Here is a 16,836-nt window from a genome sequence, read left to right as displayed (position 1 = left end):
GTCTCGAGTGGGGGCATGCGCGTGCGCTTTCCTTCCAGGCTGTAGCAGCAATGTCACGCTTCCCGTCGCGTGGATCAAAGGATCTGTGGTTTTCAATCGAGGCTTTCCCTTGAGGCTTTCCCACAGGGCTGTCCCACGTGCCACCGTGGTGTGAGTCGATCCTCGGCGTGAAAGATGAGCCAGTGCAGGGCAAAGAGGTTCCTCTGGAATGGACTGAGACATCTGGGGGACTCTTGGAATGGTGGTACGACCATGGAGTTCCTCTCGCCTTTCCTGTTGAGAGTGCCTCCTCTTGAGATGTGACGGGAACGCCGGGAATTCTTTCCCGTTGAAAGCAGGGAAAGGATCCCTCATCTCGAGCTACGAGGGGGAAACGGGGCTCCTCTGGATGTGGGCGGGACCATCATGCTTCCTCTCGAGTCGACACGGGTATGGCGGTGAACTTCTTGTGTTGCAGCAAGGGTGTGAAAGACCCTTTCGAAGTTCCAGAGGCTAGGTGTCATTAGTGTCCATACGCCTCATCGGAAATAGGCCTCATCTCGCCTGGAAGGGAGAACTTCCTGGATTTTCTCGAGTTGCGGCAGGTGTTCTCCACTTACGACGGGGACCTCAGGGACCGGCCTGGTGGCCTCAGGAAAGGCCAGTCCCCATGCGAGGTGCTAGGGGGCCTCTCGGGATTCCTCTCACGTCGATAACGGGGCCAAAAACCTTGTGTGGAGTCAGGGCCGGAACCGAGGATTCCTCTCAGGGGCTGACATGGATCTTGGGGTACTTCTGGAGTCTCCCCAGGGGAGTCAGTCCTCGTCTCGAGTGGGGGCATGCACGTGCGCTTTCCTTCCAGGCTGTAGCAGCAATGTCACGCTTCCCGTCGCGTGGATCAAAGGATCTGTGGTTTACCCTCGAGGCTTTCCCACAGGGCTGTCCCACGAGCCACCGTGGTGTGAGTCGATCCTCGGCGTGATAGATGAGCCAGTGCAGGGCAAACAGGTTCCTCTGGAATGGACTGAGACATCTGGGGGACTCTTGGAATGGTGGTACGACCATGGAGTTCCTCTCGCCTTTCCTGTTGAGAGTGCCTCCTCTTGAGATGTGACGGGAACGCCGGGAATTCTTTCCCGTTGAAAGCAGGGAAAGGATCCCACATCTCGAGCTCCGAGGGGGAAACGGGGCACCTCTGGATGTGGGCGGGACCATCGTGCTTCCTCTCGAGTGGAGACGGGTATGGCGGTGAACTTCTTGAGTTGCAGCAAGGGTGTGAAAGACCCTTTCGAAGTTCCAGAGGTTAGCTGTCATTAGTAGCCAGACGCCTCATCGGAAATAGGCCTCATCTCGCCTGGAAGGGAGAACTTCCTGGATTTTCTCGAGTTGCGGCAGGTGTTCTCGAGTTACGTCGGGGACCTCAGGGACCCGCCCTGGTGGCCTCAGGAACGGCCAGTCCCCATGCTAGTTGCTAGGGGGCCTCTCAGGATTCCTCTCCCGTCGATACCGGGGCCAAAAACCTTGTGTGGAGTCAGGGCCGGAACCGAGGATTCCTCTCAGGGGCTGACATGGATCTTTGGGTACTTCTGGAGTCTCCCCAGGGGAGTCAGGCCTCGTCTCGAGTGGGGGCATGCACGTGCGCTTTCCTTCCAGGCTGTAGCAGCAATGTCATGCTTCCCGTCGCGTGGATCAAAGGATCTGTGGTTTTCCCTCGAGGCTTTCCCTCGAGGCTTTCCCACAGGGCTGTCCCACGTGCCACCGTGGTGTGAGTCGATCCTCGGCCTGAAAGATGAGCCAGTGCAGGGCAAAGAGGTTCCTCTGGAATGGACTGAGACATCTGGGGGACTCTTGGAATGGTGGTACGACCATGGAGCTCCTCTCGCCTTTCCTGTTGAGAGTGCCTCCTCTTGAGATGCGACGGAAACGCCGGGAATTCTTTCCCGTTGAAAGCAGGGAAAGGATCCCTCATCTTGAGCTACGAGGGGGAAACGGGGCTCCTCTGGAAGTGGGCGGGACCATCGTGCTTCCTCTCGAGTGGAGACGGGTATGGCGGTGAACTTCTTGAGTTGCAGCAAGGGTGTGAAAGACCCTTTCGAAGTTCCAGAGGTTAGGTGTCATTAGTCTCCAGACGCCTCATCGGAAATAGGCCTCATCTCGCCTGGAAGGGAGAACTTCCTGGATTTTCTCGAGTTGCGGCAGGTGTTCTCGAGTTACGACGGGGACCTCAGGGACCCGTCCTGGTGGCCCCAAGAACGGCCAGTCCCCATGCTAGTTGCTAGGGGGCCTCTCGGGATTCCTCTTCCGTCGATACCGGGGCCAAAAACCTTTTGTGGAGTCAGGGCCGGAACCGAGGATTCCTCTCAGGGGCTGACATGGATCTTTGGGTACTTCTGGAGTCTCCCCAGGAGAGTCAGGCCTCGTCTCGAGTGGGGGCATGCACGTGCGCTTTCCTTCCAGGCTGTAGCAGCAATGTCACGCTTCCCGTCGCGTGGATCAAGGGATCTGTGGATTTCCCTCGAGGCTTTCCCTCGAGGCTTTCCCACAGGGCTGTCCCACGTGCCACCGTGGTGTGAGTCGATCCTCGGCGTGAAAGATGAGCCAGTGCAGGGCAAAGAGGTTCCTCTGGAATGGACTGAGACATCTGGGGTCTCTTGGAATGGTGGTACGACCATGGAGTTCCTCTCGCCTTTCCTGTTGAGAGTGCCTCCTCTTGAGATGCGACAGGAACCCCGGAATTCTTTCCCATTTAAAGCAGGGAAAGGATCCCTCATCTTGAGCTCGAGGGGGAAACGGGGCTCCTCTGGTTGTGGGTGGGACGATCGTGCTTCCTCTCGAGTGGAGACGGGTATGGCGGTGAACTACTTGAGTTGCAGCAAGGGTGTGAAAGACCCTTTCGAAGTTCCAGAGGTTAGGTGACATTAGTCTCCAGACGCCTCATCGGAAATAGGCCTCATTTCGCCTGGAAAGGAGAACTTCCTGGATTTTCTCGAGTTGCGGCAGGTGTTCTCGAGTTAAGACGGGGACCTCAGGGACCCGCCCTGGTGGCCTCAGGAACGGCCAGTCCCCATGCTAGTTGCTAGGGGGCCTCTCGGGATTCCTCTCCCGTCGATACCGGGGCCAAAAACCTTGTGTGGAGTCAGGGCCGGAACCGAGGATTCCTCTCAGGGGCTGACATGGATCTTTGGGTACTTCTGGAGTCTCCCCAGGGGAGTCAGGACTCGTCTCGAGTGGGGGCATGCACGTGCGCTTTCCTTCCAGGCTGTAGCAGCAATGTCAGGCTTCCCGTCGCGTGGATCAAAGGATCTGTGGTTTTCCCTCGAGGCTTTCGCTCGAGGCTTTCCCACAGGGCTGTCCCACGTGCCACCGTGGTGTGAGTCGATCCTCGGCGTGAAAGATGAGCCAGTGCAGGGCAAAGAGGCTCCTCTGGAATGGACTGAGACATCTGGGGGACTCTTGGAATGGTGGTACGACCATGGAGTTCCTCTCGCCTTTCCTGTTGAGAGTGCCTCCTCTTGAGATGCGACGGGAACGCCGGGAATTCTTTCCCGTTGAAAGCAGGGAATGGATCCCTCATCTCGAGCTCCGAGGGGGAAACGGGTCTCCTCTGGATGTGGGCGGGACCATCGTGCCTCCTCTCGAGTGGAGACGGGTATGGCGGTGAACTTCTTGAGTTGCAGCAAGGGTGTGAAAGACCCTTTCGAAGTTCCAGAGTTTAGGTGTCATTAGTCTCCAGACGCCTCATCGGAAATAGGCCTCATCTTGCCTGGAAGGGAGAACTTCCTGGATTTTCTCGAGTTGCGGCAGGTGTTCTCGAGTTACGACGGGGACCTCAGGGACCCGCCCTGGTGGCCTCAGGAGAGGCCAGTACCCATGCGAGTTGCTAGGGGGCCTCTCGGGATTCCTCTCCCGTCGATACCGGGGCCAAAAACCTTGTGTGGAGTCAGGGCCGGAACCGAGGATTCCTCTCAGGGGCTGACATGGATCTTTGGGTACTTGTGGAGTCTCCCCAGGGGAGTCAGGACTCGTCTCGAGTGGGGGCATGCACGTGCGCTTTCCTTCCAGGCTGTAGCAGCAATGTCACGCTTCCCGTCGCGTGGATCAAAGGATCTGTGGTTTTCCCTCGAGGCTTTCGCTCGAGGCTTTCCCACAGGGCTGTCCCACGTGCCACCGTGGTGTGAGTCGATCCTCGGCGTGAAAGATGAGCCAGTGCAGGGCAAAGAGGCTTTTCTGGAATGGACTGAGACATCTGGGGGACTATTGGAATGGTGGTACGACCATGGAGTTCCTCTCGCCTTTCCTGTTGAGAGTGCCTCCTCTTGAGATGCGACGGGAACGCCGGGAATTCTTTCAAGTCGAAAGCAGGGAATGGATCCCTCATCTCGAGCTACGAGGGGGAAACGGGGCTCCTCTGGATGTGGGCGGGACCATCGTGCTTCCTCTCGAGTGGAGACGGGTATGGCGGTGAACTTCTTGAGTTGCAGCAAGGGTGTGAAAGACCCTTTCGAAGTTCCAGAGGTTAGGTGTCATTTGTCTCCAGAGGCCTCATCGGAAATAGGCCTCATCTCGCCTGGAAGGGAGAACTTCCTGGATTTTCTCGAGTTGCGGCAGGTGTTCTCGAGTTACGACGGGGACCTCAGGGACCCGCCCTGGTGGCCTCAGGAGAGGCCAGTCCCCTTGCGAGTTGCTAGGGGGCCTCTCGGGATTCCTCTCCCGTCGATACCGGGGCCAAAAACCTTGTGTGGAGTCAGGGCCGGAACCGAGGATTCCTCTCAGGGGCTGACATGGATCTTTGGGTACTTGTGGAGTCTCCCCAGGGGAGTCAGGCCTCGTCTCGAGTGGGGGCATGGACGTGCGCTTTCCTTCCAGGCTGTAGCAGCAATGTCAGGCTTCCCGTCGCGTGGATCAAAGGATCTGTGGTTTTCCCTCGAGGCTTTCGCTCGAGGCTTTCCCACAGGGCTGTCCCACGTGCCACCGTGGTGTGAGTCGATCCTCGGCGTGAAAGATGAGCCAGTGCAGGGCAAAGAGGCTCCTCTGGAATGGACTGAGACATCTGGGGGACTCTTGGAATGGTGGAACGACCATGGAGTTCCTCTCGCCTTTCCTGTTGAGAGTGCCTCCTCTTGAGATGCGACGGGAACGCCGGGAATTCTTTCCCGTTGAAAGCAGGGAATGGATCCCTCATCTCGAGCTACGAGGGGGAAACGGGGCTCCTCTGGATGTGGGCGGGACCATCGTGCTTCCTCTCGAGTGGAGACGGGTATGGCGGTGAACTTCTTGAGTTGCAGCAAGGGTGTGAAAGACCCTTTCGAAGTTCCAGAGGTTAGGTGTCATTTGTCTCCAGAGGCCTCATCGGAAATAGGCCTCATCTCGCCTGGAAGGGAGAACTTCCTGGATTTTCTCGAGTTGCGGTAGGTGTTCTCGAGTTACGACGGGGACCTCAGGGACCCGCCCTGGTGGCCTCAGGAGAGGCCAGTCCCCATGCGAGTTGCTAGGGGGCCTCTCGGGATTCCTCTCCCGTCGATACCGGGGCCAAAAACCTTGTGTGGAGTCAGGGCCGGAACCGAGGATTCCTCTCAGGGGCTGACATGGATCTTTGGGTACTTCTGGAGTCTCCCCAGGGGAGTCAGGCCTCGTCTCGAGTGGGGGCATGCACGTGCGCTTTCCTTCCAGGCTGTAGCAGCAATGTCACGCTTCCCGTCGCGTGGATCAAAGGATCTGTGGTTTACCCTCGAGGCTTTCCCACAGGGCTGTCCCACGTGCCACCGTGGTGTGAGTCGATCCTCGGCGTGAAAGATGAGCCAGTGCAGGGCAAAGAGGTTCCTCTGGAATGGACTGAGAAATCTCGGGGACTCTTGGAATGGTGGTACGACCATGGAGTTCCTCTCGTCTTTCCTGTTGAGAGTGCCTCCTCTTGAGATGCGACGGGAACGCCGAAAATACTTTCCCGTTGATAGCAGTGAAAGGATCCCTCATCTCGAGCTACGAGGGGCAAACGGGGCTCCTCTGGATGTGGGCGGGACCATCATGTTTCCTCTCGAGTGGAGACGGGTATGGCGGTGAACTTCTTGAGTTGCAGCAAGGGTGTGAAAGACCCTTTCGAAGTTCCAGAGGTTCCGTGTCATTAGTCTCCAGACGCCTTATCGGAAATAGGCCTCATCTCGCCTGGAAGGGAGAACTTCCTGGATTTTCTCGAGTTGCGGCAGGTGTTCTCGAGTTACGACGGGGACCTCAGGAACCCGCCCTGGTGGCCTCAGGAAAGGTCAGTCCCCTTGCGAGTTCCTAGGGGGCCTCTCGGGATTCCTCTCCCGTTGATACCGGGGCCAAAATACTTGTGTGGAGTCAGGGCCGGAACCGAGGATTCCTCTCAGGGGCTGACATGGATCTTTGGTTACTTCTGGAGTCTCCCCAGGGGAGTCAGGCCTCGTCTCGAGTGGGGGCATGCACGTGCGCTTTCCTTACAGGCTGTAGCAGCAATGTCACGGTTCCTGTCGCGTGGATCAAAGGATCTGTGGTTTTCCCTCGAGACTTTCCCACAGGGATGTCCCACGTGCCACCGTGGAGTGAGTCGATCCTCGGCGTGAAAGATGAGCCAGTGCATGGCAAAGAGGTTCCTCTGGAATGGACTGAGACATCTGGGGGACTCTTGGAATGGTGGTACGACCATGGAGTTCCTCTCGCCTTTCCTGTTGAGAGTTCCTCCTCTTGAGATGCGACGGGAACGCCGGGAATTCTTTCCTGTTGAAAGCAGGGAAAGGATCCCTCATCTCGAGCTACGAGGGGGAAACGGGGCTCCTCTGAATGTGGGCGGGACCATCGTGCTTCCTCTCGAGTGGAGACGGGTATGGCGGTGAACTTCTTGAGTTGCAGCATGGGTGTGAAAGACCCTTTTGAAGTCCCAGAGATTAGCTGTCATTAGACTCCAGACGCCTCATCGGAAATAGGCCTCATCTCGCCTGGAACGGACAACTTCCTGGATTTTCTCGAGTTGCGGCAGGTGTTCTCGAGTTACGACGGGGACGTCAGGGACAAGCCCTGGTGGCCTCAGGAAACTCCAGTCCCCATGCGAGTTGCTAGGGTGCCTCTCGGGATTCCTCTCCAGTCGATACCGGGGCCAAAAACCTTGTGTGGAGTCAGGGCCGGAACGGAGGATTCCTCTAAGGGGCTGACATGGATCTTTGGGACTTTCTGGAGTCTCCCCAGGGGAGTCAGGCCTCGTCTCGAGTGGGGGCATGCACGTGCGCTTTCCTTCCATGCTGTAGCAGCAATGTCACGCTTCCCGTCGCGTGGATCAAAGGATCTGTGGTTTTCCCTCTAGGCTTTCCCTCGAGGCTATCCCACAGGGCTGTCCCACGTGCCACCGTGGTGTGAGTCGATCTTCGGCATGAAAGATGAGCCAGTGCAGGGCAAAGAGGTTCCTCTGGAATGGACTGAAACATCTGGGGGACTCTTGGAATGGTGGTACGACCATGGAGTTCCTCTCGTCTTTCCTGTTGAGAGTGCCTCCTCTTGAGATGCGACGGGAACGCCGAAAATACTTTCCCGTTGATAGCAGGGAAAGGATCCCTCATCTCGAGCTACGAGGGGCAAACGGGGCTCCTCTGGATGTGGGCGGGACCATCATGTTTCCTCTCGAGTGGAGACGGTTATGGCGGTGAACTTCTTGAGTTGCAGCAAGGGTGTGAATGACCCTTTCGAAGTTCCAGAGGTTCCGTGTCATTAGTCTCCAGACGCCTCATCGGAAATAGGCCTCATCTCGCCTGGAAGGGAGAACTTCCTGGATTTTCTCGAGTTGCGGCAGGTGTTCTCGAGTTACGACGGGGACCTCAGGGACCCGCCCTGGTGGCCTCAGGAAAGGCCAGTCCCCATGCGAGTTGCTCGGGGGCCTCTCAGGATTCCTCTCCTGTCGATACCGGGGCCAAAAAACTTGTGTGGAGTCAGGGCCGGAACCGAGGATTCCTCTCAGGGGCTGACATGGATCTTTGGGTACTTCTGGAGTCTCCCCAGAGGAGTCAGGCCTTGTCTCTAGTGGGGGCATGCACGTGCGCTTTCCTTCCAGGCTGTAGCAGCAATGTCTCGGTTCCCGTCGCGTGGATCAAAGGATCTGTGGTTTTCCCTCGAGGCTTTCCCACAGGGCTGTCTCACGTGCCACCGTGGTGTGAGTCGATTCTCGGCGTGAAAGATGAGACAGTGCAGGGCAAAGAGGTTCCTCTGCATTGGACTGAGACATCTGGGGGACTCTTGGAATGGTGGTACGACCATGGAGTTCCTCTCGCCTTTCCTGTTGAGAGTGCCTCCTCTTGAGATGCGACGGGAACGCCGGGAATTCTTTCCCGTTGAAAGCAGGGAAAGGATCCCTCATCTCGAGCTACGAGGGGGAAACGGGGCTCCTCTGGATGTGGGCGGGACCATCGTGCTTCCTCTCGAGTGGAGACGGGTATGGCGGTGAAATTCTTGAGTTGCAGCAAGGGTGTGAAAGACCCTTTCCAATTTCCAGAGGTTAGGTGTCATTAGTCTCCAGACGCCTCATCGGAAATAGGCCTCATTTCGCCTGGAAAGGAGAACTTCCTGGATTTTCTCGAGTTGCGGCAGGTGTTCTCGATTTACGACGGGGACCTCAGGGACCCGCCCTGGTGGCCTCAGGTACGGCCAGTCCCCATGCTAGTTGTTAGGGGGCCTCTCGTGATTCCTCTCCCGTCGATACCGGGGCCAAAAACCTTGTGTGGAGTCAGGGCCGGAACCGAGGATTCCTCTCAGGGGCTGACATGGATCTTTGGGTACTTCTGGAGTCTCCCCAGGGGAGTCAGGACTCGTCTCGAGTGGGGGCATGCACGTGCGCTTTCCTTCCAGGCTGTAGCAGCAATGTCATGCTTCCCGTCGCGTGGATCAAAGGATCTGTGGTTTTCCCTCGAGGCTTTCCCTCGAGGCTTTCCCACAGGGCTGTCTCACGTGCCACCGTGGTGTGAGTCGATCCTCGGCGTGAAAGATGAGCCAGTGCAGGGCAAAAAGGTTCCTCTGGAATGGACTGAGACATCTGGGGGACTCTTGGAATGGTGGTACGACCATGGAGTTCCTCTCGCCTTTCCTGTTGAGAGTGCCTCCTCTTGAGATGCGACGGGAACGCCGGGAAATCTTTCCCGTTGAAAGCAGGGAAAGGATCCCTCATCTCGAGCTACGAGGGGGAAACTGGGCTCCTCTGGATGTGGGCGGGACCATCGTGCTTCCTTTCGAGTAGAGACGGGTATGGCGGTGAAATTCTTGAGTTGCAGCAAGGGTGTGAAAGACCCTTTCGAAGTTCCAGAGGTTAGGTGTCATTAGTCTCCAGACGCCTCATCGGAAATAGGCCTCATTTCGCCTGGAAAGGAGAACTTCCTGGATTTTCTCGAGTTGCGGCAGGTGTTCTCGATTTACGACGGGGACCTCAGGGACCCGCCCTGGTGGCCTCAGGAACGGCCAGTCCCCATGCTAGTTGCTAGGGGCCCTGTCGGGATTCCTCTCCCGTCGATACCGGGGCCAAAAACCTTGTGTGGAGTCAGGGCCGGAACCGAGGATTCCTCTCAGGGGATGACATGGATCTTTGGGTACTTCTGGAGACTCCCCAGCGGAGTCAGGCCTCGTCTCGTGTGGGGGCATGCACGTGCGCTTTCCTTCCAGGCTGTAGCAGCAATGTCACGCTTCCCGTCGCGTGGATCAAAGGATCTGTGGTTTTCCCTCGAGGCTTTCCCACAGGGCTGTCCCACGTGCCACCGTGGTGTGAGTCGATCCTCGGCGTGAAAGATGAGCCAGTGCAGGGCAAAGAGCTTCCTCTGGAAAGGACTGAGACATCTGGGGGACTCTTGGAATGTTGGTACGACCATGGAGTTCCTCTCGCCTTTCCTGTTGAGAGTGCCTCCTCTTGAGATGCGACAGGAACGCCGGGAATTCTTTCCCGTTGAAAGCAGGGAAAGGATCCCTCATCTCGAGCTACGAGGGGGAAACGGGGCTCCTCTGGATGTGGGCGGGACCATCGTGTTTCCTCTCGAGTGGAGACGGGTATGGCGGTGAACTTCTTGAGTTGCAGCAAGGGTGTGAAAGACCCTTTTGAAGTTCCAGAGGTTCGGTGTCATTAGTCTCCAGACGTCTCATCGGAAATAGGCCTCATCTCGCCTGGAAGGGAGAACTTCCTGGATTTTCTCGAGTTGCGGCAGGTGTTCTCGAGTTACGACGGGGACCTCAGGGTCCCGCCCTGGTGGCCTCAGGAAAGGCCAGTCCCCATGCGAGTTGCTCGGGGGCCTCTCGGGATTCCTCTCCCGTCGATACCGGGGTCAAAAACTTTGTGTGGAGTCAGGGCCGGAACCGAGGATTCCTCTCAGGGGATGACATGGATCTTTGGGTACTTCTGGAGTCTCCCCAGGCGAGTCAGGCCTCGTCTCGAGTGGGGGCATGCACGTGCGCGTTCCTTCCAGGCTGTAGCAGCAATGTCACGCTTCCCGTCGCGTGGATCAAAGGATCTGTGGTTTACCCTCGAGGCTTTCCCACAGGGCTGTCCCACGTGCCACCGTGGTGTGAGTCGATCCTCGGCATGAAAGATGAGCCAGTGCAGGGCAAAGAGGTTCCTCTGGAATGGACTGAGAAATCTCGGGGACTCTTGAAATGGTGGTACGACCATGGAGTTCCTCTCGTCTTTCCTGTTGAGAGTGCCTCCTCTTGAGATGCGACGGGAACGCCGAAAATACTTTCCCGTTGATAGCAGGGAAAGGATCCCTCATCTCGAGCTACGAGGGGCAATCGGGGCTCCTCTGGATGTGGGCGGGACCATCGTGCTTCCTCTCGAGTGGAGACGGGTATGGCGGTGAACTTCTTGAGTTGCAGCAAGGGTGTGAAAGACCCTTTCGAAGTTCCAGAGTTTAGGTGTCATTAGTCTCCAGACGCCTCATCGGAAATAGGCCTCATCTCGCCTGGAAGGGAGAACTTCCTGGATTTTCTCGAGTTGCGTCAGGTGTTCTCGAGTTACGACGGGGACCTCAGGGATCCGCCCTGGTGGCCTCAGGAAAGGCCAGTCCCCATGGGAGTTCCTAGGGGGCCTTTCGGGATTCCTCACCCGTCGATACCGGGGCCAAAATCCTTGTGTGGAGTCAGGGCCGGAACCGAGGATTCCTCTCAGGGGCTGACATGGGTCTTTGGGTACTTCTGGAGTCTCCCCAGGGTGGTCAGGCCTCGTCTCGAGTGGGGGCATGCACGTGCGCCTTCCTTCCAGGCTGTAGCAGCAATGTCACGCTTCCAGTCTCGTGGATCAAAGGACCTGTGGTTTTCCCTCGAGGCTTTCCCACAGGGCTGTCCCACGTGCCACCGTTGTGTGAGTCGATTCTCGGCGTGAAAGATGAGCCAGTGCAGTGCAAAGAGGTTCCTCTGGATTGGACTGAGACATCTGGGGGACTCTTGGAATGGTAGTACGACCATGGAGTTCCTCTCGCCTTTCCTGTTGAGAGTGCCTCCTCTTGAGATGCGACGGGAACGCCGGGAATTCTTTCCCGTTGAAAGCAGGGAAAGGATCCCTCATCTCGAGCTACGAGGGGGAAACGGGGCTCCTCTGGATGTGGGCGGGACCATCGTGCTTCCTCTCGAGTGGAGACGGGTATGGCGGTGAAATTCTTGAGTTGCAGCAAGGGTGTGAAAGACCCTTTCGAAGTTCCAGAGGTTAGGTGTCATTAGTCTCCAGACGCCTCATCAGAAATAGGCCTCATTTCGCCTGGAAAGGAGAACTTCCTGGATTTTCTCGAGTTGCGGCAGGTGTTCTCGAGTTACGACGGGGACCTCAGGGACCCGCCCTGGTGGCCTCAGGAACGGCCAGTCCCCATGCTAGTTGCTAGGGGGCCTCTCGGGATTCCTCTCCCGTCGATACCGGGGCCAAAAACCTTGTGTGGAGTCAGGGCCGGAACCGAGGATTCCTCTCAGGGGCTGACATGGATCTTTGGGTACTTCTGGAGTCTCCCCAGGGGAGTCAGGCCTCGTCTCGAGTGGGGGCATGCACGTGCGCTTTCCTTCCAGGCTGTAGCAGCAATGTCATTCTTCCCGTCTCGTGGATCAAAGGATCTGTGGTTTTCCCTCGAGGCTTTCCTTCGAGGCTTTCCCACAGGGCTGTCCCACGTGCCACCGTGGTGTGAGTCGATCCTCGGCGTGAAAGATGAGCCAGTGCAGGGCAAAGAGCTTCCTCTGGAAAGGACTGAGACATCTGGGGGACTCTTGGAATGTTGGTACGACCATGGAGTTCCTCTCGCCTTTCCTGTTGAGAGTGCCTCCTCTTGAGATGCGACAGGAACGCCGGGAATTCTTTCCCGTTGAAAGCAGGGAAAGGATCCCTCATCTCGAGCTACGAGGGGGAAACGGGGCTCCTCTGGATGTGGGCGGGACCATCGTGTTTCCTCTCGAGTGGAGACGGGTATGGCGGTGAACTTCTTGAGTTGCAGCAAGGGTGTGAAAGACCCTTTTGAAGTTCCAGAGGTTCGGTGTCATTAGTCTCCAGACGTCTCATCGGAAATAGGCCTCATCTCGCCTGGAAGGGAGAACTTCCTGGATTTTCTCGAGTTGCGGCAGGTGTTCTCGAGTTACGACGGGGACCTCAGGGTCCCGCCCTGGTGGCCTCAGGAAAGGCCAGTCCCCATGCGAGTTGCTCGGGGGCCTCTCGGGATTCCTCTCCCGTCGATACCGGGGTCAAAAACTTTGTGTGGAGTCAGGGCCGGAACCGAGGATTCCTCTCAGGGGATGACATGGATCTTTGGGTACTTCTGGAGTCTCCCCAGGCGAGTCAGGCCTCGTCTCGAGTGGGGGCATGCACGTGCGCGTTCCTTCCAGGCTGTAGCAGCAATGTCACGCTTCCCGTCGCGTGGATCAAAGGATCTGTGGTTTACCCTCGAGGCTTTCCCACAGGGCTGTCCCACGTGCCACCGTGGTGTGAGTCGATCCTCGGCATGAAAGATGAGCCAGTGCAGGGCAAAGAGGTTCCTCTGGAATGGACTGAGAAATCTCGGGGACTCTTGAAATGGTGGTACGACCATGGAGTTCCTCTCGTCTTTCCTGTTGAGAGTGCCTCCTCTTGAGATGCGACGGGAACGCCGAAAATACTTTCCCGTTGATAGCAGGGAAAGGATCCCTCATCTCGAGCTACGAGGGGCAATCGGGGCTCCTCTGGATGTGGGCGGGACCATCGTGCTTCCTCTCGAGTGGAGACGGGTATGGCGGTGAACTTCTTGAGTTGCAGCAAGGGTGTGAAAGACCCTTTCGAAGTTCCAGAGTTTAGGTGTCATTAGTCTCCAGACGCCTCATCGGAAATAGGCCTCATCTCGCCTGGAAGGGAGAACTTCCTGGATTTTCTCGAGTTGCGTCAGGTGTTCTCGAGTTACGACGGGGACCTCAGGGATCCGCCCTGGTGGCCTCAGGAAAGGCCAGTCCCCATGGGAGTTCCTAGGGGGCCTTTCGGGATTCCTCACCCGTCGATACCGGGGCCAAAATCCTTGTGTGGAGTCAGGGCCGGAACCGAGGATTCCTCTCAGGGGCTGACATGGGTCTTTGGGTACTTCTGGAGTCTCCCCAGGGTGGTCAGGCCTCGTCTCGAGTGGGGGCATGCACGTGCGCCTTCCTTCCAGGCTGTAGCAGCAATGTCACGCTTCCAGTCTCGTGGATCAAAGGACCTGTGGTTTTCCCTCGAGGCTTTCCCACAGGGCTGTCCCACGTGCCACCGTTGTGTGAGTCGATTCTCGGCGTGAAAGATGAGCCAGTGCAGTGCAAAGAGGTTCCTCTGGATTGGACTGAGACATCTGGGGGACTCTTGGAATGGTAGTACGACCATGGAGTTCCTCTCGCCTTTCCTGTTGAGAGTGCCTCCTCTTGAGATGCGACGGGAACGCCGGGAATTCTTTCCCGTTGAAAGCAGGGAAAGGATCCCTCATCTCGAGCTACGAGGGGGAAACGGGGCTCCTCTGGATGTGGGCGGGACCATCGTGCTTCCTCTCGAGTGGAGACGGGTATGGCGGTGAAATTCTTGAGTTGCAGCAAGGGTGTGAAAGACCCTTTCGAAGTTCCAGAGGTTAGGTGTCATTAGTCTCCAGACGCCTCATCAGAAATAGGCCTCATTTCGCCTGGAAAGGAGAACTTCCTGGATTTTCTCGAGTTGCGGCAGGTGTTCTCGAGTTACGACGGGGACCTCAGGGACCCGCCCTGGTGGCCTCAGGAACGGCCAGTCCCCATGCTAGTTGCTAGGGGGCCTCTCGGGATTCCTCTCCCGTCGATACCGGGGCCAAAAACCTTGTGTGGAGTCAGGGCCGGAACCGAGGATTCCTCTCAGGGGCTGACATGGATCTTTGGGTACTTCTGGAGTCTCCCCAGGGGAGTCAGGCCTCGTCTCGAGTGGGGGCATGCACGTGCGCTTTCCTTCCAGGCTGTAGCAGCAATGTCATTCTTCCCGTCTCGTGGATCAAAGGATCTGTGGTTTTCCCTCGAGGCTTTCCTTCGAGGCTTTCCCACAGGGCTGTCCCACGTGCCACCGTGGTGTGAGTCGATCCTCGGCGTGAAAGATGAGCCAGTGCAGGGCAAAGAGTTTCCTCTGGAATGGACTGAGAAATCTCGGGGACTCTTGGAATGGTGGTACGACCATGGAGTTCCTCTCATCTTTCCTGTTGAGAGTGCCTCCTCTTGAGATGCGACGGGAACGCCGGGAATTCTTTCCGTTGATAGCAGGGAAAGGATCCCTCATCTCGAGCTACGAGGGGGAAACGGGGCTCCTCTGGATGTGGGCGGGACCATCGTGTTTCCTCTCGAGTGGAGACGGGTATGGCGGTGAACTTCTTGAGTTGCAGCAAGGGTGTGAAAGACCCTTTCGAAGTTCCAGAGGTTCGGTGTCATTAGTCTCCAGACGTCTCATCGGAAATAGGCCTCATCTCGCCTGGAAGGGAGAACTTCCTGGATTTTCTCGAGTTGCGGCAGGTGTTCTCGAGTTACGACGGGGACCTCAGGGACCCGCCCTGGTGTCCTCAGGAAAGGCCAGTCCCCATGCGAGTTGCTCGGGGGCCTCTCGGGATTCCTCTCCCGTCGATACCGGGGCCAAAAACTTTGTGTGGAGTCAGGGCCGGAACCGAGGATTCCTCTCAGGGGATGACATGGATCTTTGGGTACTTCTGGAGTCTCCCCAGGGGAGTCAGGCCTCGTCTCGAGTGGGGGCATGCACGTGCGCTTTCCTTCCAGGCTGTAGCAGCAATGTCACGATTCCCGTCGCGTGGATCAAAGGATCTGTGGTTTTCCCTCGAGGCTTTCCCACTGGGCTGTCCAACGTGCCACCGTGGTGTGAGTCGATCCTCGGCGTGAAAGATGAGCCAGTGCAGGGCAAAGAGGTTCCTCTGGAATGGACTGAGAAATCTCGGGGACTCTTGGAATGGTGGTACGACCATGGAGTTCCTCTCGTCTTTCCTGTTGAGAGTGCCTCCTCTTGAGATGCGACGGGAACGCCGAAAATACTTTCCCGTTGATAGCAGGGAAAGGATCCCTCATCTCGAGCTCCGAGGGGCAAACGGGGCTCCTCTGGATGTGGGCGGGACCATCATGTTTTCTCTCGAGTGGAGAGGGTTATGGCGGTGAACTTCTTGAGTTGCAGCAAGGGTGTGAAAGACCCTTTCGAAGTTCCAGAGGTTCCGTGTCATTAGTCTCCAGACGCCTCATCGTAAATAGGCCTCATCTCGCCTGGAAGGGAGAACTTCCTGGATTTTCTCGAGTTGCGGCAGGTGTTCTCGAGTTATGACGGGGACCTCAGGGACCCGCCCTGGTGGCCTCAGGAAAGGTCAGTCCCCTTGCGAGTTCCTAGGGGGCCTCTCGGGATTCCTCTCCCGTCGATACCGGGGCCAAAATACTTGTGTGGAGTCAGGGCCGGAACCGAGGATTCCTCTCAGGGGCTGACATGGATCTTTGGGTACTTCTGGAGTCTCCCCAGGGGAGTCAGGCCTCGTCTCGAGTGGGGGCATGCTCGTGCGCTTTCCTTACAGGCTGTAGCAGCAATGTCATGGTTCCCGTCGCGTGGATCAAAGGATCTGTGGTTTTCCCTCGAGGCTTTCCCTCGAGGCTTTCCCACAGGGCTGTCCCACGTGCCACCTTGGTGTGAGTCGATCCTCGGCGTGAAAGATGAGCCAGTGCAGGGCAAAGAGGCTCCTCTGGAATGGACTGAGACATCTGGGGGACTCTTGGCATGGTGGTACGACCATGGAGTTCCTCTCGCCTTTCCTGTTGAGAGTGCCTCCTCTTGAGATGCGACGGGAACGCCGGGAATTCTTTCCCGTTGAAAGCAGGGAAAGGATCCCTCATCTCGAGCTCCGAGGGGGAAACGGGGCTCCTCTGGATGTAGGCGGGACCATCGTGCTTCCTCTCGAGTGGAGACGGGTATGGAGGTGAACTTCTTGAGTTGTATCAAGGGTGTGAAAGACCCTTTCGAAGTTCCAGAGGTTTGTTGTCATTTGTCTCCAGACGCCTCATCGGAAATAGGCCTCAATCGCCTGGAAGGGAGAACTTCCTGGATTTTCTCGAGTTGCGGCAGGTGTTCTCGAGTTACGACGGGAACCTCAGGGACCCGCCCTGGTGGCCTCAGGAGAGGCCAGTCCCCATGCGAGATGCCAGGGGGCCTCTCGGGATTCCTCTCCCGTCGATACCGGGGCAAAAACCTTGTGTGGAGTCAGGGCCGGAACCGAGGATTCCTCTAAGGGGCTGACATGGATCTTTGGGTACTTCTGGAGTCTCCCCAGGGGAGTCAGGCCTCGTCTCGAGTGGGGGCATGCACGTGCGCTTTCCTTCAAGGCTGTAGCAGCAATGTCACGCTTCCCGTGGCGTGAATCAAACGATCTGTGG

This window comes from Capricornis sumatraensis, chromosome 22, assembly GCF_032405125.1.
Source record: "Capricornis sumatraensis isolate serow.1 chromosome 22, serow.2, whole genome shotgun sequence".
NCBI lineage: Eukaryota > Metazoa > Chordata > Mammalia > Artiodactyla > Bovidae > Capricornis > Capricornis sumatraensis.
The sequence above is the reverse complement of the archived record's forward strand: the minus strand, read 5'-3'. Positions refer to the sequence as shown.